The 24,438-nt window shown below is 41.5% G+C and overlaps 1 protein-coding gene across 1 annotated transcript in view; it reads right to left on the bottom strand.

The window, feature by feature from the left end:
- LOC106608153 (signal-induced proliferation-associated 1-like protein 1) overlaps positions 1-24,096 on the bottom strand; it is a 216,148-nt gene extending 192,052 nt beyond the window's left edge. Inside the window, 1 exon segment of the mRNA XM_082977057.1 lies at positions 23,832-24,096. The gene's annotated coding sequence lies outside the window, so the exon portion shown is untranslated.
- Positions 24,097-24,438: the final 342 nt, after the last annotated feature.

Genomic DNA, 24,438 nt, shown 5'->3' with positions numbered 1-24,438 from the left:
TTAAGGTCCTGGAGTGGCCTAGCCAGTCTCCAGACCTTAATCCCATAGAAAATCTGTGGAGGGAGCTGAAGGTTCGAGTTGCCAAACATCAGCCTCGAAACCTTAATGACTTGGAGAAGATATGCAAAGAGGAGTGGGACAAAATCCCTCCGGAGATGTGTGCAAACCTGGTGGCCAACTACAAGAAACGTCTGACCTCTGTGATTGCCAACAAGGGTTTTGCCACCAAGTACTAAGTCATGTTTTTCAGAGGGGTCAAATACTTATTTCCCTCATTAAAATGCAAATAAATTTATAACATTTTTGACATGCGTTTTTTTCTGGATTTTTTTCTTGTTATTCTGTCTCTCACTGTTCAAATAAACCTACCATTAAAATTATAGACTGATCATTTCTTTGTCAGTGGGCAAACATACAAAATCAGCAGGGGATCAAATACTTTTTTCCCCTTACTGTACAGGGGGGGTACCAGCTGGGGCCATGGAGAGAAAAAGTGCAGTTTTGTTCAGTTCAACATCCTGGTTCTTTTGATGGATTCTACACCAACAACAAGCAAGGACAACTTCGATTCATCCATCTTCATGGACCATCGTGTTTGGATCTCGTTTTTCCAAGACATTTTCAGTATCACTCTCTCCCTAGCAGTCGAGGTGCAGCTGACGTCACTTCGGACCGTCACATCACCAGCATCACATGATGCCATCACTGAGTGACAAGTTGAGAGGGTTCTGAAATAGAACCGGTGGTGTATGAATGTTCTCTCCTCCGAGTACCTACCGACCACGCACTATCAGTGGGTCCAGGAGCTTAGAGCTCAGTGAATCATTATCTATGATAATGGCCAAGCCAAGTGACTCAACAGATTGCACATCTCAATCAATGGCCGCCATAGAAGAGGATGAGATGCAGATCATTGTGATAGTGTTACGGCAGTGGAGGAAGATCTGCTATAAGCCTACTACAGACTTGCATGGTGACAGAGGGAGAAATCTTTTGAGATTGAAAAGACCCTGTACGAGACTCTACATTAGGGTCAGGAAATCACTAGTTAGAAGCCCAAATTAAAAAGTGATAATAACAACCTGCCTGATAATAACAACCTGCCTGATAATAACAACCTGCCTGATAATAACAACCTGCCTGATAATAACAACCTGCCTGATAATAACAACCTGCCTGATGAAAACAAGCCTGATAATAACAACCTGCCTGATAATAACAACCTGCCTGATAATAACAACCTGCCTGATAATAACAACCTGCCTGATAATAACAACCTGCCTGGTGATAACAAGCATGATAGTAACAGCATTTTGTAGCATGACGCTTATGGTCAGTGGTTAGTAACATGTCCAATAATGTATTTGGTACAGTGGTAGAGCCGGTAGAAAACATCAATTTTTCTTCCCATGGCTACATTATAACAATTATGTAGTCTAGGCTGGAGCGAAAACATCACAACAGATTCTTGGTAAAAAAATAAATACAAAACGAGTTAGGGAAAACAAAGGGCTGCTGATTTGAACGTCAGGCCGGTTGAGACGCTGAGCAAATCCAAACTGCTTCCTAAATGGCACCGTAATGCCCTATATAGTGCACTACTTTTGACCAGGGACCGTAGGGTAGTAGGGCACTACTTTTGACCAGGGCCTAAAGGGTAGTAGGGCACTACTTTTGACCAAGGACCGTAGGGTGCCATTAGGGACACTCAAAGCTCAAAGCACATCTCGAGTTCTGAGATAAGGGATTTCTCTGACTAATGCCTCTTGCATACTGCAGCTATCTCCATCACACGTTTGCTCACATTTCCCAAAATGGCTTCTACTCAGGCAGGCAGGCAAGCAGGGGAGACAGGCAGGGAGACAGGTTGGGAGACAAGGTCTGCAATTACCAAGTCCATGGGACAGTCAGAAAAGCACTTGCATTACTAATAACCAGCAGAATTCTTTTTAAAACACAACACCCTTAGACAGCTATTGAGGAACAAAACTATCCATGGCTGCGTCAGTAGGCAGGGGGATTTCATCAATGCTGAAAATACATTAAAAACAATGCTGCAAATACATTAAAAACAACGCTGCAAATACATTAAAAACAATGCTGCAAATACATTAAAAACAATTAAAGCACTTTCATTCATGGGATTTCTTGGATGACAAGGTGAGGAACGTTGTGTAGTTGTACATCTTGTGAGGGAGGAGCTAATAATAAAAACAAAAAAGGCTCCAACTGTGAAAAACCACTTAAAGTTGGATTTAACAGCCATTAACTCCATCAGTAGTCTAAGCCTATTTGAAACAGGTTTGAGGAGGTCGCGTATGAATAGAAAGGTGTTATAGAAAAGGCTAAATTAGAATTGTTGGGTTCAATTAAAAAGTCCATAACAACCGCTTTACAGGGCCACCAAAACAAAACACAACATTCCCTCTGCCACAACACCTCCTAGCCATGACTACTAGGTCACAGACTCACCTCCTAGCCATGACTACTAGGTCACAGACTCACCTCCTAGTCATGACACCTGCTTATAGTGATGTGCAGGTTCTTTCACCAGATATCTCATCCAAAAAGCTCCTGGATGTTAATAAAGATACTTGTAAGAATGTTCTATGGACAGATGAGTCAAAAGTATAACCTTCTGGACGACGATCCCTCTTTCAAGACCATATGGTCTTTCTCTCTCTCTGTCAGTTCATATGGTCTCTCTCTGTCAGTTCATATGGTCTCTCTCTGTCAGTTCATATGGTCTCTCTCTCTCTGTCAGTTCATATGGTCTCTCTCTCTCTGTCAGTTCATATGGTCTCTCTCTGTCAGTTCATATGGTCTCTCTCTCTGTCAGTTCATATGGTCTCTCTCTGTCAGTTCATATGGTCTCTCTCTCTGTCAGTTCATATGGTCTCTCCTCTCGTCAGTTCATATGGTCTCTCTCTGTCAGTTCATATGGTCTCTCTCTGTCAGTTCATATGGTCTCTCTCTGTCAGTTCATATGGTCTCTCTCTCGGTCAGTTCATATGGCTTTGGCTAGGGTTTGGCAGGGCTGGAGTTATGGGTGGGCCTTACCGTACCTCCTTGCCTGTACAAATAAAATATTTAGATATTGATCATTTATTGGACCGAGACGCATGCCAACAGAAATACACATCAATCTCTGCCAGATAAAGCATCTGAGCGAAGGAAACAAGGCCTCTCTGTCTCAGTATGTGCAGCCCAGGTATCTGATGCTGTCTGTTCAAAAATAGTATGGTATGTCAGACTCTTTTTGTCCAGTTAGCATCAGATACATCGGCTACATATCTCATTCAGATGATTTCTACGGAGAGAAGTTTCAACCACGCCAATTGAAAGAAAGTTGGGGGATGCACAGTGCACTGTTTGGATGCTGGAATGTGCGAAGGGAACCTACTTTTTGAATAGGTAGCGAGTCCAATAGGTTTAAAGTAAATTGAAATAAATAGACCAGCCAAAGTGTATCGTTAGACACTTTTACATCTAAAGATCTCAGCTAAACATAGCCTAAGCATCTGTCGGACCATGGCTGCAGATAACATCAGAACGAAGGGGACTACAACTAAAAAGTTGCCAAAGTATTTATAATTGTTACAAAACAAGTGAAGGATAGAATGATGCGTCAAATGAAAACTTGAGATGTATTAAAATATATACATAGCCTGTACACTGAGTGTACAAAACATTAGGAACACCTTCCTAATATTGAGTTGCATCACCCCTTTTGCCCTCAGAACAGCCTCAATACGTCAGCTTTTATCTGGATTCACTTGGTCAGTCTGTCATGGAAAGAGCAGGTGTTCCTAATGTTTAGTACACTCAGCACAGGAAATTGCCGTTTGGGATTCAAACATATAGTGGAATTACAGTAACTAAATTTGATTTTATTCTACAGTTTTACATTGGACTTAATTCAAAGCTTATTAAAACATTCTGGTCGTGAGCCAAATTATGTTGTGGTTCAAAGTAGTGAGATGAGAGATTAAGAACATGGACAAATAAATCACCATTCATATCTCATACCACTGAAACACCTTCCATAAGCTTTGATCATAATGGTCTGTGGTCCCCCCCCCCCAAAAAAAAAACAATACCATTAACATAATCTGATCACAAAACCAGTTTACACAGAACAGAGCAAGAGCAGTTAACACATTTTTTTCAATTACCACCCACTCTGGCTACAATAATTTATTGTTCTTTCAATTGCAGTTACGTGGAACATGCCATTGACTCAATAAGGAGGAGCGAGGGAAAAATGGTTTCTTTCAAAAGAGGAGAGGAGCGCAGAATGGATAAGAGGGCATATGAAATTATTCTGTTGAGGCCTCCCGAGTGGCTCAGCCGTCTAAGGTACTGCATTGCAGTGCTTGAGGTGTCACTACAGACCCAGGTTCGATCCCAGGCTGTGTCACAACCAACCATGACCGGGAGTCCCATAGGGCGGCGCTCAATTGGCCCAGCGTCATCCGGGTTATGGGAGTGTTTGGCCAGGGGGGGGGCTTTACTTGGTTCATCGTGCTCTAGTGATTCTGTGTGGCGGGCCGGGCGCCTGCAGGCTGACTTCTGTCGTCAGTTGAATGGTGTTTCCTCCGACACATTGGTGCAGCTGGCTTCCGGGTCAAGCCGGCGGGTGTTAAGGAGCGAGGTTTGGCAGGTCATGTTTCGGAGGAAGCATGACTCGACCTTCACCTCTCCCGAGCCCGTTGTGGAGTTGCAACGATGAGACAAGATCGAAATCACGAAATTGGGGAGAAAGAAGCTGTAAAATAAAATAAATAAACCAAAATTATTCTGTCGAAGGAGGATCTCATGTGTGTGTGTAACCACTCAACAGCAAACCTACCCAGAGACTATAAGCATCTGCTAGGGAGAGAGAAAAGTCACATTCTTAACCTCAGTACTCTGTCAGGACAGGAGCTAGGCTAGATAACCCCAGTACTCTGTCAGGACAGGAGCTAGGCTAGATAACCCCAGTACTCTGTCAGGACAGGAGCTAGGCTAGATAACCCCAGTACTCTGTCAGGACAGGAGCTAGGCTAGATAACCCCAGTACTCTGTCAGGACAGGAGCTAGGCTAGATAACCCCAGTACTCTGTCAGGACAGGAGCTAGGCTAGATAACCCCAGTACTCTGTCAGGACAGGAGCTAGGCTAGATAACACCAGTACTCTGTCAGGACAGGAGCTAGGCTAGATAACCCCAGTACTCTGTCAGGACAGGAGCTAGGCTAGATAACCCCAGTACTCTGTCAGGACAGGAGCTAGGCTAGATAACCCCCAGTACTCTGTCAGGACAGGAGCTAGGCTAGATAAGACAGATTCTCTTAAGGTAGTAATGAAGGTTTGTTATCCTGTTACCCTCTTTATTAGCTTCCTGTGGAGCCAGAAACTGTAAGCATTGGAGGAGTGTTTTAAGTAGGATGTATATAACTATGATGTGAGAAATGTTTTTCTGTCTGATTACAGCTGTACAGAACTTTTGGGAAGAATTAAACTTGGTTAAAGCTACTCTAGTGTCCGTAAGTTATTTACTCAGACAAATAAGAACCTAACAGATGTAACCGGACAGAAGCACAACAGCAGCACTGGCTTAGCTTCCAACCCTGGAGCAAAGAGAGAAAGGAGTGAGGGAAGGGGTTAGGAATGAGGGTGAGGAGAACAGAGAGAAGGGAGTGAGGGAAGGGGTTAGGAATGAGCGAGAGGGTGAGGAGAACAGAGAGAAGGGAGTGAGGGAAGGGGTTAGGAATGAGTGAGAGGGTGAGGAGAACAGAGAGAAGGGAGTGAGGGAAGGGGTTAGGAATGAGTGAGAGGGTGAGGAGAACAGAGAGAAGGGAGTGAGGGAAGGGGTTAGGAATGAGTGAGAGGGTGAGGAGAACAGAGAGAAGGGAGTGAGGGAAGGGGTAGGAATGAGTGAGAGGGTGAGGAGAACAGAGAGAGGAAGTGAGATACAGAGGAGATTAAGTAATGGGAGGTACTGGAAAACGAGAAGGTAAAAAGAGGAAGGGGTAGAAAAGCGAGGGAGTGAGAAAGGATAAAGAACTGTATATACTTTCGTTTCAGATCCTCTCAGGGCTTTGCAGGCAAGCTGGGCAGAATCAAACTTGAAATGGGGATTGGCGAGAAGGAGGGTTTAAATGACCTCTTTTCCCTGACTTTGTAAGCACCAGCCAGATAGTTCTCTCAGTGAGTGAAGGCACTGCCAAAACCCCTGCCTGGCCGTCCTACTTACAGCTTTATATAAGAATGAGCCCCGCTTGGAGTGGTCAGAGCGACAAGTTAGTAAGTCAGTTTGGGGATTCAATATCCGATCTGATTTTTCCTGCCGCACAGTGCATTACAGGGAAATATGAGTGGAATGGGAATTTAGGCTAGTTACAGAAGTGACTGAATTAGGGATGGGCATTTGACTGTTTGAGTAATCACATGATTAAAAAAAATAAAAAATAAAATAAAACTCTTCTACAGAAAAAGAAAAGGCCTGAAGTAGAAAAAAAATAAGCTTATACATGGAAATGTAGGCTTATACATGGAAATGTAGGCTTATACATGGAAATGTAGGCTTATAAATGTGCCTATTTGGGGATCTGATACTATTTCTGATTGTCTTAACTCGCCATCACTGTGGAGCTTCTCAAAGTCATTTTTTTCTTCCCCTCAAAAAAGTAAGTAAACAAAGTGTTTACACATCCATTGAGAATGACAATAGTTCCTCAACGTGGCCCATTTGTAATAATCTTTCTAGCTCTCTCCCTTTCGATAACCACTCAGCATGAAAGGGGGAAAAAAGATCATGCTCTGATCCAGTGGAAATGTCATACTTTTTATTTTTAAAGACTTACCTGATTACTTCTTATCCCTGAGCAAACAGCCTACTCTCTGGCAGACAGCCTACTCTCTGGCAGACAGCCTACTCTCTGGCAGACAGCCTACTCTCTGGCAGACAGCCTACTCTCTGGCAGACAGCCTACTCTCTGGCAGACAGCCTACTCTCTGGCAGACAGCCTACTCTCTGGCAGACAGCCTACTCTCTGGCGCAGGAAATTAATGGCCCAGAATATTTTATACAATGTTACAAGTTAGCTAGCAGGGCCCAAGTTAATAGTTGATACAATGTTTCAAGTTCCTTGCAGACAGGCCATGCATAGCCAATGTGATTTATAGGATATTTATTTTTGATCCTAATATTTTCGTCCTGCAATGTTAATTGTTGGCTTTATGTAGGCTATTTTTACATATCGGCAATAGAAAAGTTACTTTTAGATTGGTATCATTTAGATATCATTTTGGAATAACCACATAACATAGATTGAGATATGAAGACATTACTATAAACGAAATGAAACTATTCCACATGAAAACCATAACCGGCACGCAGATCAGTAGAAATGGTACCATAAATTGACACTCCAAATGGTAAAAGATGGCCGACCACTGGTGTAGCCTATTACCAGCAGCTTCAGGAGCGTAATGGCAGAATCTGCAAAGGCCAGAAGAAGTGGGGTGGGACACAGGTTTTTTTTCTTCTTGTTAGGCTATACTGATCTCTGGCTCCTTCTTTAGTAATCTGTGTGTCTTGATTTTTAAATCGCAGTGCTTAAAGCATCAGGCAAAGTAGCCTACATATATTTTATTAAAACATAGAGTGTGTCTAAACGATTGGTCAAAAGAACAGACGACTCTCGGTCGACCCCAAAAAAAAAATGTGTCGGCGACAGCCCTAATATACAGTCAATAAAAAAGCAAGTGACATTTAAGATGAATTTATTGAAACCGTAATATCAACTGGTTATATCATGGAACACAATCTGTACTATCAACTGGTTATATTATATCATGGAACACAATCTGTACTATCAACTAGTCCATGGACTCATGCTGCTTACGCCAAATCCTGACTCTGTCATCAGCATGACGCAACGGGAACCAGGATTCATCAGACCAGAATGTATTTCCACTCCTCAGTTGTCCAGTGTTGGTGATGGCGCGCCCACTGGAGACGCTTCTTCTTGTTTTTAGCTGATAGGAGTGGAACCCAGTGTGGTCGTCTGCTGCAATATCCCATCCCTGACAAGGACCGACGAGTTGTGTGTTCTGAGACGCCCATCTGCACCACTGTTGTACTGCGCTGTTATTTGCCTGTTTGTGGACCTGCCTGTTAGCTTCCACGATTCTTGCCATTCTCCTTCAAACTCTCATCAACAAGCTGTTTGGACCACAGGACCACCGCTGACTGGATGATTTTTTTTGTTTGTCGCACCATTCTCAGTAAACCCGAGCAGGGTTGACCCCATTTAGTCGACTGGTCGATTGTTTGGTAGACGGGCCGTTGGTCGACCGAGATTTCTTTAGTCGAGCAGTCTCGATCTAATTTTTGCACCGGTCTCAGTTGACTAATCCATTGCGCAGGTCACAGGGATGGCATAGTCCATCACTCGAAGATATGCGACAGTGAAATTCTATATGGTTATATTATGTAAAAATAATGGTGAAACATTAATACATCTAATATTGTTGTATGACAAAATGTGCTTTCTCCAGCGTTGGATATGGCTGCTGGCTGCGGTTCTGAAAAATTATCTTCAGTGTCCCATAGAATTGGCACCTTTCCCTATGTTGCTATGTGCATAATAGTAAAATTAACCAGCATATTGGGATTGAAAACAATGCCTTAAGCCCCATTCGGATGGGATTCGTTTTACTGGGCGGTGGTTGGGTAATTATGTGCACAAGCACAAAACATATCTGTAATTTTAGTCCTGTCGGAATCAGTCATGTCAGTAATTTGTACATGGCAGGAGAGAAACAAATCTAGCCAGAATAACCAGTTTTTTGGCAAACTTCAAAGTCCTCTGATAATACTAGTCCCGTGCAAATCGACATCCCTGTGTTGAGAGAAATGTCTGAGTTTGACAGGTGGTTTGAGCAAGAAAACAATAACTGATTCAATAAAATGAATTTACTGCTGCGCATAGCCTATATATACACAACTGACCTAAACGTTTGGAAATGATAAGTTCAATTTCACGTTCAATAGACTGAAAACGCATCTGAAATGCAAGTTTAACGTTAAGCTCAAATCTGAAGGCTGGGGGGGGGGGGGGGCGGCATTTAGGACGTCTACTGCGGATCGCTGAAATAGCCTTAATGATTCTGAACACACTTCCTCAATTCAAATATTATGGCGACACTATACCAAAGATGGTTTGGAATAGAGGTCGACCGATTAATCAGAATGGCCGATTTCAAGTTTTCATAACAAATCGGTAATAGGTATTTTTGGACACCGATTTGCCGATTTTTGTTTTTTACTTTAACTAGGCAAGTCAGTTAAGAACACATTCTTATTTTCAATGACGGCCTAGGAACGGTGGGTTAACTGCCTTGTTCAGGGACAGAATGACAGATTTTTACCTTGTCAGCTCGGGGATTCAATCTTGCAACCTTACGGTTAACTAGTCCAACGCTCTAACCACCTGCTTTACATTGCACTCCACGAGGAGTCTCCGTGGCAGGCTGACCACCTGTTACGCGAGGGCAGCAAGAAGCCAAGGTAAGTTGCTAGCTAGCATTAAACTTATCTTATAAAAAATAATCAAATCTTAACATAATCACTAATTAACTACACATGGTTGATGATATTACTAGTTTATCTAACGTGTCCTACGTTGCATATAATCGATGCAGTGCCTGTTAAATTCTCATTGAATCACAGCCTACTTCGACAAACGGGTGATGATTTAACAAGCGCATTTGCAAAAAAAAGCACTGTCGTTGCACCAATGTACCTAACCCTAAACATCAATGCCTTTCTTTAAAATCAATACACAAGTATATCTTTTTAAACCTGCATATTTAGTTAATATTGCCTGCTAACATGAATTTCTTATAACTAGGGAAATTGTGTCACTTCTCTCGCATTCCGTGCAAGCAGTCAGGGTATATGCAGCAGTTTGGGCCGCCTGGCTCATTGCGAACTGTGTGAAATCCATTTATTCCTAACAAAGGCCATAATTAATTTGCCAGAATTGTACATAATTATGACATAACATTGAAGTTTGTACAATGTAACAGGAATATTTAGACTTAGGGATGCCATCCGTTAGATGAAATACGGAACGGTTCCGTATTTCACTGAAAGAATAAACATTTTGTTTTCGAAATGATAGTTTCCGGATTGGACCATTTTAATGACCAAAGGCTCGTATTTCTGTGTCTTATTATGTTATAATTAAGTCTATGATTTGATAGAGCAGTCTGAGCGATGCTAGGCACCAGCAGGCTCGTAAGCATTCATTCAAACAGCACTTTCGTGCATTTGCCAGCAGCTCTTCGCAATGCTTCAAGCAAAGTGGTTTATGACTTCAAGCCTATCAACTCCCGAGATTAGGCTGGTGTAACCGATGTGAAATGGCTAGCTAGTTAGCGGGGTGCGCGCTAATAGCATTTGAAACGTCACTCGCTCAGACTTGGAGTAGTTGTTCCCCTTGCTCTGCATGGGTAACGCTGCTTCGAGGGTGGCTGTTGTCGATGTGTTCCTGGTTCGAGCCCAGGTAGGAGCGAGGAGAGGGACGGAAGCTATACTGTTACACTGGCAATACTAAAGTGCCTATAAGAACATCCAATAGTCAAAAGGTATATGAAATACAAATCGTATAGAGAGAAATAGTCCTATAATTCCTATAATAACTACAACCTAAAACTTCTTACCTGGGAATATTCAAGACTCATGTTAAAAGTAACCACCAGCTTTCATATGTTCTCATGTTCTGAGCAAGGAACTTAAATGTTAGCTTTTAACATGGCACATATTGCACTTTTAATTTCTTCTCCAACACTTTGTTTTTGCATTATTTAAACCAAATTGAACATGTTTCATTATTTATTTGAGGCTAAATTGATTTTATTGATGTATTAAGTTAAAATAAGTGTTCATTCAGTATTGTTATAATTGTCATTATTACAAATAAAAATAAAATGTAAAAATAAATAAAAATCGTGCAATTAATCGGTATCGGCTTTTTTTGGCCCTCCGATAATCGGTATCGGCGTTGAAAAAAAAAAAATCATAAAATCGGTCGACCTCTAGTTCGGAATGGTTTAGAAACTTGGGAATCAAGCTTGAGTTATCAGTGTAGCCTTATCGCCTGGACTATTTTCACACCTAGAAGAAATAAAAACTCCAGGCTTCCGTCATAACAATCAATTTATTGGAGAAAAAAATGATAATTACAGGAGGCAGTTTGGAAAAAAACGAATCCAGTCCGAATCGTCCTCTAGAATAACAGACATTCTGGGGTAATATTTACATAACCAATGTTCTCTAGTAATACTAGTCCCGTGCAAATAGGGCTTAGCCTAATTGTAAGAAAATTGAGGAGAGAGCAAACCAACTTAATTAGGTCTACAATCAATAGCCTAACTGTTAGATGTGCCTGGCTTTATAAATCATCCATATATAGTACCAGACAAAAGTTATAACACCTACTCATTCAAGGGTTTCTCTCAATTTGTACTATTTTCTACATTGTAGAATAATTGTGAAGACATCAAAACTACGAAATATCACATGGAATCATGTAGTAACTGTTATGTTCTAAATAACAAAGTAAAAAGGGACGGACAACTATAAAAGCTCAAACCAAGTTTATTCACCCAATGGGTCAGACAGCTGAACAGATAAAGACAGGTTCCCACCATGTCCATATACTCCAATAAGGGGACCTCCTCCTTCCCTCTAAACATAACATCTTTATTGCTAGGCAGGAAGTTAAGTGATGTGAGTAATAAACTGTTCCTTCTCCCTTAATGTGACCTGAACTGGCCCCCATTCCTCACTAAAACACATCTCTCCACCCTTATCAGTGACCTGACCTCAACCCTCATTCCTCACTAAACCACAGCTCTCAACCCTCATCAGTGAACTGACCTGAGCCCCCATTCCTCACTAAACCACAGCTCTCCACCCTCCTCAGTGAACTGACCTGAGCCCCCATTCCTCACTAAACCACAGCTCTCCACCCTCCTCAGTGAACTGACCTGAGCCCCCATTCCTCACTAAACCACAGCTCTCCACCCTCCTCAGTGAACTGACCTGAGCCCCCATTCCTCACTAAACCACAGCTCTCCACCCTCATCAGTGAACTGACCTGAGCCCCCATTCCTCACTAAACCACAGCTCTCCACCCTCCTCAGTGACCGCAGCCATGTGATGGCCTTTCCCTTACTCAGTAACATTCCAAGCCCTGGTTCATATCCAACCTTAATTAAATCAACCATATACATTCCTCCTACAGATAACCACTAACTTCTGATGTAGAAGCCAGACTGTGGCCCTTCTCCTTTTCATAGGATACCTGATGATTAACAATATTTCAAGTTTAGAAGTCAGAACCCTTCATAACCAATAAAAAGTGGTAAACAAATCAAAATATATTTTATATAGGAGATTCTTCAAAGTAGACACCCTCTACCTTGATGACAGCTTTGCACACTCTTGGCATTCTCTCAACCAGCTTCATGAGGTAGTCACCTGGAATGCATTTCAATTAACAGGTGTGCCTTGTTAAAAGTTAATTTGTGGAATTTCTTTCCTTCTTAATACATTTGAGCCAATCAGTTGTGTTGTGACAAGGTAGGGGTGGTATATAGAAGATAGCCCAATTTGGTAAAAGACCAAGTCCATATTATGGCAAGAACATCTCAAAGAAGACATAAAAGGTCAGTCAATCCAGAAAATGTCAAGAACTTTAAAAGGTCATCAAGTGCAGTTGCAAAAACCATCATGCGCTATGATGAAACTGGCTCTCATGAAGACCGCAACAGGAAAGGAAGACCCAGAGTTACCTCTGCAGCTGAGGATAAGTTCATTAGAGTTACCTGCCTCAGAAATTTCACCACAAATAAATGTGTCACAGAGTTCCAGTAACAGACACATCTCAACATCAACTATTCAGAAGAGACTGTGACAAATCAGGCCTTAATGGTTGAATTGCTGCAAAGAAAACACTCCTAAAGGAGAGACTTGCTTGGGCCAAGAAACATGAGCAATGGACATTAGACTGGTGGAAATCTGTCCTTTGGTCTGATGAGTCCAAATTGGAGATTTTGGGTTCCAACTGCCATGTCTTTATGAGACGCAGAGTAGGTGAACGGATGATCTCTGCATGTGTGGTGTCCACCGTGAAGCATGGAGGATGAGGTGTGATGTTGATTTACTGGTGACACGGTCTGTGATTTATTTAGAATTCAATGCACACTTAACGAGAGTCTTGTCTTTAAAATGGTGTAAAATAGTCATGTTTGAAAAATTGAAGTTTTTGCATTTTTGAGGTATTTGAATAACGCGCCACGGGATTACACTGGCTGTTGAGTAGGTGGGACGCAAGCGTCCCACCTAGCCCATAGAGATTAACCAGCATGGCTACCACAACATTCTAAAGCGATATGCCATCCCATCTGGTTTGCGCTTAGTGGGACTATCAATTGTTTTTCAACAGGACAATAACTGAAAACACACCTCCAGGCTGTGTAAGGGCTATTTGACCAAGAAAGAGAGTGATGGTGCAGCATCAGATGACCGAGCCTCCACAATCACCCGACCTCAACACAATTGAGATGGTTTGTGATAAGTTAAACCACAGAGTGAAGGAAAAGCAGCTAACAAGTGCTCAGCATATGTGGGAACTCCTTCAAGAGTGTTGGAAAAGTATTCCTCATGAAGCTGGTTGAGAGAATGCCAAGAGTATGCAAAGCTGTCATCAAGGCAAAGCGTGGCTACTTTGAAGAATCTCAAATATAAAACATTTTGATTTGTTTAACACATTTTTGGTTACTACATGATTCCATGTGTTATTTCATAGTTTTGATGCCTTATTCTACAATGTAGAAAACAGTAAAAATAAAGAAAATCCCTTGAATGAGTAGGTGTGTCCAAACTTGTGACTGGTACTGTGTATATACAGATGTGAGACAGATATTGGGTCTGTTGCCTGTTTGAGTGTTTGTTTAATAGCCTACTGATTCCGTGAGCACCAAGCATCATGCAACAGCAAAATGTCAGATAAAACAATTTCGCAGATTTGTCTGTTTTTAATCTTTGCTATGAAGTAAAAGATTTACAATTTGTTTTTCATTAGAATACACTGGCACAACTTATAATTTATTTAGTGTTGTTTACACTGTTCCAAACAGACAGAAAGATCATATAATTTATTTAGTGTTGTTTACACTGTACCAAACAGGCAGAAAGATCATATCGTAATCTAACAGCACCTGTTTGTCATACATAATATGCACTCAGCTCTCACTCCTATACTCTTTCTTATTGTTATTATTACAATCATCATAATCATCACTATAGTAATAAGTAAAGTCGTTATCATTAGTAGGATTCGTATAGCAGCCTCGTATCACCACCATCGAGCTGTAGGCCTAAGAGCACGTCCTGTTTAGTCTTAGTCGTAACTTACTTTGGCTTATATTTTATTATATAGGCTACTGTATCAATCATTCATTAGTTTGTGCCATCACACAGCATATGAGACATTCATGCTTTGAAATGCAATCAAGCATTTTAGTTTTAAAATTAAATAACAAAAAAGGGAGTTTTGAATAATTAGTGTAAACAATACATAAAACGCAATTCACAATCGCATGCACCTGTTTAATCTGCTGTAATAAAGGCTGTATATAATGTTTTTTATCTCCGTTACAACAGACTCTCTGATACACTTCTTTATTAAGTGTTGTTTACACTGTTCTAAATGGTCATAAAAAAGTATAAATATTGTAATCTAACAGCAACTGTTCAGCTCACAAAATCCTCACCCAATGATTTCTCCTCTACCCTCCTTTGTCTTGACCTCCAGTAGGTTCACAAGAGGCTGAATATATCTCTCAGGAGAGCGAGGGAATCAGTGGCCCTCTGTCCACTAGCGGTTCGGGGGGGGGGGGGGGGCAGTGTCTCTGTAGTGATGCGCCGATATGACATTTTTGGCCATTACCATTATCCGATACTTTCCTTGCAAAAAAAAACAGATACCGATATTTACATTTTTTGCAGCCTTTTAAGCATCCTAGTACAGTCAAATAGTTAACACACACACGCAGCGGTCTAAGGCACTGCATCTCAGTGCAAGAGGCGTCACTACAGTCCCTGGTTCGAATCCAGGCTGTAACACATCCGGCCGTGATTGAGAGTGCCATAGGGCGCGCACAATTGGCCCAGCGTTGCCCAGGCCATCATTGTAAATAAGAATTTGTTCTTAACTGACTTGCCTAGTTAAATAAAGGATACACACACACACACACACACACACACACACACACACACACACACACACACACACACACACAAAAACGTTATTTTGTTGGCATTTACATATGTCCCCATTACCAGTAAAACATAATCAAAACCTATTTCTTCACTTACTTGCTGTGCTGTTTCATTGTTCATTTGTTCAGTCATTTCTTTCTCAACCACGATTTCTATGGAACGCCGTTTGGGTCTTTGCATGTCAACAAAATAAAAGTAAAATAACACAACATAATCTGTTTCAGTAGCTATAGTTAGCGAGCTAACTACAAAACTAGGTGTTATAATCTAAAATAACTAATTTATAAGACAGTTCTAATTTGATTCATGGTTGTCGGACCCATCTATGTGAAGCTAGCCACAATAAGGATTAGCCACAATAGTGGACTTTGTGGTTAGGCTTCAAAATAAAAGTATGGCATAATTCTAATATTTGTATTCATTTCCATCACTGTCAATGACATACTTTTATTTTGAAGAGAGACCGCAAATTCCACTATTGTGCCTAATCCTTATTGTGGCTAGCTTCACAAAACATAACCCGGTCCAGTCGAGCCTCACTAGCCAGATGAAGCTAGCTGGCTGCTTATAACATTAGCTTTGAGCAACAGGGTTAAGTACCTGGCTAGCTATTTATTTTCCTGAACTGAAGTTCAATTTCAATAGGCGAACAACAAGTGGCAACCTAGCTAATACTTACAAGGATCCCTAAATCATTGCTAAGAATAATGAAAATGACTGCAGTCATTGTTTTCAGGCTGGTTGTATTGGTGCTAGCTAGGTACCAAGCTAAAAGCTAGTTATCCCAGAAGTTGCGGTCAAACAAATTATGCTTTATTACCAACGCGATATTGTAAACACATCGTTCGTGGCCGATGTTTGCTTGTTTAGTGACTTTCTTGTACAGCTTTGACAGCGCTACTGTGTCTTTTTTGACACGCAGAGACCCAAACGGCATTCCGTAATACACATGTCATGATGCTAATATTACTGTGTAAATCCAGTAGGGCAACATCTGAAAAATAGTGCACTTCGTAGTGTGTCCTGGTGCTCGACCAGTCAGCGAAAGCCAACGTCACCCACAACAGAGAACGGTTGATTGTCAAGGGCAATGAATTCCATTATCTTGGCTTTAATGGATTTCACCTTTGAGTTGTCTCTCTGAAATGTTGTTACTCTTTCAAATGACTGCTCGACTTGTTGACTGCTCGATCCACACAGCAGACATTGTGGGCTAGGTTAGGAATGCTGTGTTGCACGTTTAGCGCAACATTTTACGTGGCGTTATTACGTCATGTAACTACGTTGTATAGGTATGCTTGGTAGCTTTGACATCAATTTTTAACATTGGCGTTAAACTAGACATCAGCCGATAACGATGTTGGCATTTTTAGCTAATACCGTCCGATTCCGATATGTTCACCAATATATCGTGCATCCCTAATTGAGAGCATACGTCATTGACCGAAAAACTTGAATTGTCACAACTTGTTGTGTTTTTGTCCTCCAGTGGCTAACTAGCTAAAATGGACTTGTGGTATTACTTAAGTCTCCGTACTGGCCAATGAATATAACGGCGATTCTGATCCAACCATTAATTCATACATGGTTGTGCCCCGACCTGAGAGGATGGAAGTTCAATATGTAGCTAGATGTAGAATGTTAACTAGCTAACGTCGCCCACTAATGGAAGTTAGGCTAGCGAGCAAGCATTTTAGCCAGGTAGCCTGGCCGTTTTGTCAACATGAAAGAGAGGATGGCATTGGCGTTTCTCTACAAGGAGAGTGAGTCAACATGTTTTTCTACTTGCACGAACGCGCATGCACACATCAGAACCATGGGTAGCCACGTCATATTTAGCTTAGTTGATTGGACTGAATTGTTTTTGGTATATTGTTGATGTTACTGTATTAGACTAAGCATAGGTGATTTGATGATGTTGAAATGTTGAAGTTAAAAATGTTGCTGGAATAGTGGAGGCAGCTCCTGTTCTCTTTGCGACTCGCGCTAATTCTCTGTGGTTCTAAATCAATAGTTGTTCGTGGTCCGAATGTGGCAGAAACATTAACTTGCTTGACCCCGCTGTAGGTCATGTAACTGTCTGTTACTGTACATGCAATATGCTTTGTGGACTTCACTGGACAGAGGTTGCTATCCGGTTTTGTGATAAAACAAAAAAGGTGTGGTTGACTTCATTCTGCCACTGTGTCTTCTTATTGTCAAGGCCTTTAGGCCTGTGTGTGTGTGTGTGTATGTATATACACATACACAGTGGGGAGAACAAGTATTTGATACACTGCCGATTTTGCAGGTTTTCCTACTTACAAAGCATGTAGAGGTCTGTAATTTTTATCATAGGTACACTTCAACTGTGAGAGACGGAATCTAAAACAAAAATCCAGACAATCACATTGTATGATTTTTAAGTAATTAATTTGCATTTTATTGCATGACATACCAACCAGTAAGAATTCCGTCTCTCACAGACCTCTTAGTTTTTCTTTAAGAAGCCCTCCTGTTCTCCACTCATTACCTGTGTTAACTGCACCTGTTTGAACTCGTTACCTGTATAAAAGACACCTGTCCACACACTCAATCAAACAGACTCCAACCTCTCCACAATGGCCAAGACCAGAGAGCTGTGTAAGGACATCAGGGATAAAATTGTAGACCTGCACAAGGCTGGGATGGGCTACAGGACAATAGGCATGCAGCTTGGTGAGAAGGCAACAACTGTTGGCGCAATTATTAGAAAATGGAAGAAGTTCAAGATGACGGTCAATCACCCTCGGTCTGGGGCTGCATGCAAGATCTCACCTTGTGGGGCATCAATGATCATGAGGAAGGTGAGGGATCAGCCCAGAACTACACGGCAGGACCTGGTCAATGACCTGAAGAGAGCTGGGACCACAGTCTCAAAGAAAATCATTAGTAACACACTACGCCATCATGGAATAAAATCTTGCAGTGCACGCAAGGTCCCCCTGCTCAAGCCAGTGCATGTCCAGGCCCGTCTGAAGTTTGCCAATGACCATCTGGATGATCCAGAGGAGGAATGGGAGAAGGTCATGTGGTCTGATGAGACAAAAATAGAGCTTTTTGGTTCAAACTCCACTCGCCGTGTTTGGAGGAAGAAGAAGGATGAGTAGAACCCCAAGAACACCATCCCAACCGTGAAGCATGGAGGTGGAAACATAATTCTTTGGGGATGCTTTTCTGCAAAGGGGACAGGACGACTGCACCGTATTGAGGGGAGGATGGATGGGGCCATGTATCGTGAGATCTTGGCCAACAACCTCCTTCCCTCAGTAAGAGCATTGAAGATGGGTCGTGGCTGGGTCTTCCAGCATGAAAACGACCCGAAACACACAGCCAGGGCAACTAAGGAGTGGCTCCGTAAGAAGCATCTCAAGGTCCTGGAGTGGCCTAGCCAGTCTCCAGACCTGAACCCAATAGAAAATCTTTGGAGGGAGCTGAAAGTCCGTATTGCCCAGCGACAGCCCCGAAACCTGAAGGATCTGGAGAAGGTCTGTATGGAGGAGTGGGCCAAAATCCCTGCTGCAGTGTGTGCAAACCTGGTCAAGAACTACAGGAAACGTATGATCTCTGTAATTGCAAACAAAGGTTTCTGTACCAAATATTAAGTTCTGCTTTTCTGATGTATCAAATACTTATGTCATGCAATAAAATGCAAATTAATTACTTTAAAAAAAATCATACAATGTGATTTTCTGTATTTTTGTTTTCGATTCCATCTCTCACAGTTGAAGTGCACCTATGATAAAAATTACAGATCTCTACATGCTTTGTAAGTAGGAAAACCTGCAAAATCGGCAGTGTATCAAATACTTGTTCACCCCACTGTGTGTGTGTGTGTGTGTGTGTGTGTGTGTGTGTGTGTGTGTGTGTGTGTGTGTGTGTGTGTGTGTATATATAAAATGGTCGTTAGGCATACGAATTAACAGGTTATAGAGCAAACAATTATCACAACACATACAGTGCATTCGGAAAGTATTCAGACCCCTTTACTTTTTCCACATTTTGTTACGTTACAGCCTTATTCTAAAATGGACTGAATAAAATGTGTTTTCCTCATCAAAACACAATACCCCATAATAACATCACAATACCCCATAATAACATCACAATACCCCATAATAACAACACAATGAAGAAAAAAAATATCTTTGCATATTTATTAAAATTAAGAAACAGAAATACCTTATTTACATAAGTATTCAGACCCGTTGCTATGAGACTCGAAATTGAGCTCAGGTGCATCCTGTTTCCATTGATCATCCTCAAGACGTTTCTACAACTTGGAGTCCACCTGGAAAGGCACACACCTGTCTATATAAGGTCCCACAGTTGACAGTTCATGTCAGAGCAAAAACCAAGCCATGAGGTCGAAGGGATTGTCTGTAGAGCTCCGAGACAGGATTGTGTCAAGGCACAGATCTGGGGAAGGGTATGAAAAAAAAATCTCCAGCATTGAAGGTCCCCAAGAACACAGTGGCCTCCATCATACTTAAATGGAAGAAGTTTGGAACCACCAATACTCTTCCTAGAGCTGGCAGCCCGGCCAAACTGAGCAATTGAGGGAGAAGGGCCTTGGTCAGGAAGGCGAACAAGAACCCAATGGTCACTCTGACAGAGTTCCTCTGTGGAGATGGGAGAACAGTCCAGAAGAACAACCATCTCTGCAGCACTCCACCAATCAGGCCTTTATGGTAGAGTGGCCAGACGGAAACCACTCCTCAGTAAAAGACACATCACAGCCCGCTTGGAGTTTGCCAAAAGGCACCTAAAGGATTCAGACCATGAGAAACAAGATTCTCTGGTCTGATGAAACCAAGATTGAACTCTTTGGCCTGAATGAGAAGTGTCACATCAGGAGGAAACCTGGCACCATCCCTACGGTGAAGCATGGTGGTGGCAGCATCATGCTGTGGGGATGTTTTTTAGCGGCAGGGACTGGGAGACTAGTCAGGATCGAGGGAAAGATGAGCAGAGCAAAGTACAGAGAGATCCTTGATGAAAACCTTCAGACTGGGGGCAAAGGTTCACCTTCCAACAGTACAACGACCCTAAGCACATAACTAAGACAGCGCAGGAGTGGTTTCGGGACAAGTCTCTGAATGTCCTTGAGTAGCCCTGCCAGAGCCCGGAATTGAATCCGATCTAACATCTCTGGAGAGACCTGAAAATAGCTGTGCAGTGACGTGCCCCCTCCAACCTGACAGAGCATGAGAGGATCTGTAGAGAAGAATGGGGGAAACTCCCCAAATACAGGTGTGCCAAGCTTGTTCATTTGTCTTCCTGATTTGTATACTCTTATTGCTTGTTGAGCTCCAGACATCGATTATCTGCAGATAAATTATAAAAACATTCTCTGAAGATGGTAATTCCTCAGTGCAGGAACGATATAGTAAGGAGAGACTCATATTGTTCCACACACATTATTTCAGTGCGTTAAATTGTATTCCTTTCTTTTGCAGGCCATCTGTGGAGCAGCAGTCTAAGGCACTGCAACTCAATGCTAGAGACGTCACTACAGACCCTGGTTCAACCGGCCGTGATCGGGAGTCCCATAGGGCGCCGCACCATTGGCCCAGTGTCGTCCGGGTTAACCTGTCTGGGCTAGGGGGCAGTATTTTCACGGCCGGATGAAAAACGTACCCAATTTAAACAGGTTACTACTCTGGCCCAGAAACTAGAATATGCATATTATTAGTAGATTTGGATAGAAAACACTCTGAAGTGTCTAAAACTGTTTGAATGGTGTCTGTGAGTATAACAGAACTCATATGGCAGTCAAAAACCTGAGAAAAATACAACCAGGAAATGAAAGATCTGGTGTCTGTAGGTTTTTCAAGTCATTGCCGATCGAACACACAGTGACTAAGGATTCATTTTGCACTTCCTAAGGCTTCCACTAGATGTCAAAAGTCTTTAGAAAGTTGTTTGAGGCGTCTATGATGAACAGAGACCGAATGAGAAGGCTGGGAAGTTGGTGACCCAGGGAAGGATGTCAGTTCATTGGCGCGCATTCACGCGAGAGGTAGCTCTGTTCCAAAACGTTTTTCAAGACAATGCATGAGTCCGGTTGGAATATTACTGAAGTTTCACGTTATAAAGATTGATGCTATACAACGTTTGACATGTTTGAACGAACGTAAATAGATTATTTTTTTACTTTTCGTCGTGACATAAATTATGAACTTTATCAAACAAAACAACATTTGTTGTGGACCTGGGATTCCTGGAAGTGCCTTCTGATGAAGATTATTAAGGGTAAGTGAATATTTCTAATGCTATTTATGCATTTAGATGACTCCAAAATGGCGGCTATCTGTATTGCGTACTGTATTTTTCTGAGCACAGTACTCAGATTGCAAAGTGTGCTTTCCCAGTAAAGTTATTTTGAAATCTGTCAATGCGGTTGCATTCAGGAGATGTTAATCTGTAATTCTTTGAATAACAGTTTAATATTTTATCAACGTTTATGACGAGTATTGTTGTAAATTGTAGTCCTGATTCACCGGCAGTTTTGGGGGAAATACATTTTCTGAACGTCACGCGCCAATGTAAAATGCTGTTTTTGGATATAAATATGAACTTCATAGAACAAAAAATGCATGTATTGTCTAACATAATGTCCTAGGAGTGTCATCTGATGGAGATTGTCAAAGGTTAGTGCATCATTTTAGCTGGTTTTCTGCTTTTGGTGACACCTGTCCTTGCATTGAAAATGTCTGTGTGTAATTTTTTGTCTATGTACTGTCCTAACATAATCTAACTTTATGCTTTCGCCATAAAGCCTCTTTGAAATCGGACAATGTGGTTGGATTAAGGAGATGTTTATCTTTCAAATGGTGTAAAATAGTTGATTGTTTGAGAAATTGAAATTATTAGATTTTTGCTGTTTTGAATTTCGCGCTATGCTATCTTGTCAAGCAATCCCATTACCGGGATGAGAACGGGAAGGGGTCCCATAGAGGTTAAGGGAGGGTTTGGGCGGGGTAGGCCGTCATTGTAAAATAAGAATTTGTTCATAACTGACTTGTCTAGTTAAATAAAAAGGTTAAATATTATTATTATTTATTTAAGGTCTGGAAAAAATGTATTTGAACTCACATTTCACAATCTTGAGATAATGGTAGGCACCTTTTAAGGCTTTAAATTGGAGTGACATTTTTTATGGTTTTAGTTCAATTTCTAAGCATTACTGAACAAAGAGCTGTTTGGGAGCCAAATGATCCAGCTCACAGAAAAGACTAGAAATGCCGATCACTAGCAGTTGATGTGATAACCGTCTTGTGGGTTGATAGAAATATCTTCCCCCAAAACCTTGTCAATTAAAATGTTAACTGCAAAGTAGGCTTACCTGGCAGAAGTATATCATGAGTAAGTATATCATTTGTATCCATTATTTGTTATTTGCCATGAAATGAGCAGCAGCAGTACAGAACCATGCTAGACCAGTACATTAGATGGCACACTAGATGTGCAATTAAAGGGCCAGATGCTCAATTAAAGTGGAATTACACTCAAATCTAAATTTGGTAGTTTTCTTCCAGAAGTAAAAATGTTGTCTTCTGATGTGATGCAATCATTGACAGACTCAGAACATCCTATTTTCTCTACTAACAATTGTAATTTTGACTGAAAAAACAAAAAAATATAAAACGAGGCTAAATAAAACTTAAACTATTTGGGGAAATAAATATATATATATATTTGTGGGGGGGGGTCACAGATTTTATTAACCATTACCAGGTATATTGACAGAAGTGCATAGTACACTACTTTCTCTTGTACACTAAGGACCTGGGGAAGACCTGCAGAGAGGAGTAGAGATGTGCCCTCTTTGAAAGCTAGAAAAGAAAATGTGAAGCTCGCGAAATGTTTATTTTTTTTAAAGTAGCTGTCATGTTAGAAAAGGTTGGAGACCCCTGAACTAAACAACATCAAATTGCCCCCACATGCCATGGTTCCCAAACCAAGGGGACAACTGGTTCAATATAGCCAGCGTGTGCTCATCTTGTTGTGAAGGGAAGGAGAGAGAGATGTCAAAGGAAACCCGTTGTCAAGAAAATCGGATTATTCTACGCGATTCAAAATGTGCACCGGTGTGCTTCAAGAGCTTGGTGAAAATGGTAGCCGCATCAGTATGTCTTCGATAGTGTGGTAGTGACGGCTAGCCAAGGAACGCATACAAAACAACATTTACAAACATTGCTCTCGCACCATCACATTTCATCGTATCTAAACTCACCACTTCCAATTTCCAGCCACTCCTCACCAGCTAACGTGTATTGTATCTACCTTTAGCTGTTTTTATCTACCTTTACAAAGTCATTTGATCTACATTTAGCTTAGTTAGTTGAATAGCCCAAACAGCACATTTACCTCCGTCAGTTTCCTGAATATCTCCTCCTGTTTGCCACAGCACAGTGCATCATGGCATGTTATACTATTATATGAATCAAAGCGTAGCAGAAAACTCACCTTTCTTCTCCCCACCTCCGCCGTTCTAAGACACAGATTCCAGGGAAAACTGCTATCACAATGTTTGGCAACGAAAAATAAAGTGCGAGTCGACTTTTTAGATTTTCACCACGAAAACGTAAAAAATAATAATAATAATAGTATTATTGTATTTTCTTATGCGATGTCCCGCTTACTCCAAGTGTCTGCTTCCTTTTGCGATTGTTCAACTTGGAAGTTGATAGAAAGTTGCAGGAAAACAGGTCCGCGTCGCAGCAGCTGCTGGAGGGATGAGGTCACTGCAGCGCTTCAATCAGCACCATGCTCTCGCGATGAGCAGGAAGGAAACGAACGCTGATTGGTAAAGGATGAGGACCCGTTCCGTTGCTCTGGCAACAACTGCAGCCAGCTACAGTGGGTATGTATGCTGTAAGGCAATGAATCCCATCAAATGCATTTAAGTTTTTCTGTAGTTTTAGCGTTTTTTTTTTTTTTTTGGTCAAATCAAAGGAAAGTTCTGGAAACATTATGGTGCCAGAATTACAAACGGCTGATATGCCATCAACAACAATAACAACATCACCCAGTTGCTTTAACTTTCCACTGGTGGTGCTTTGACATCTCATCT

The sequence above is a fragment of the Salmo salar genome, chromosome 06 (genome assembly GCF_965601325.2).
Source record: "Salmo salar chromosome 06, fSalSal1, whole genome shotgun sequence".
In the NCBI taxonomy this organism is placed as follows: Eukaryota; Metazoa; Chordata; class Actinopteri; order Salmoniformes; family Salmonidae; genus Salmo; species Salmo salar.
The sequence above is the reverse complement of the archived record's forward strand: the minus strand, read 5'-3'. Positions and strand labels throughout refer to the sequence as shown.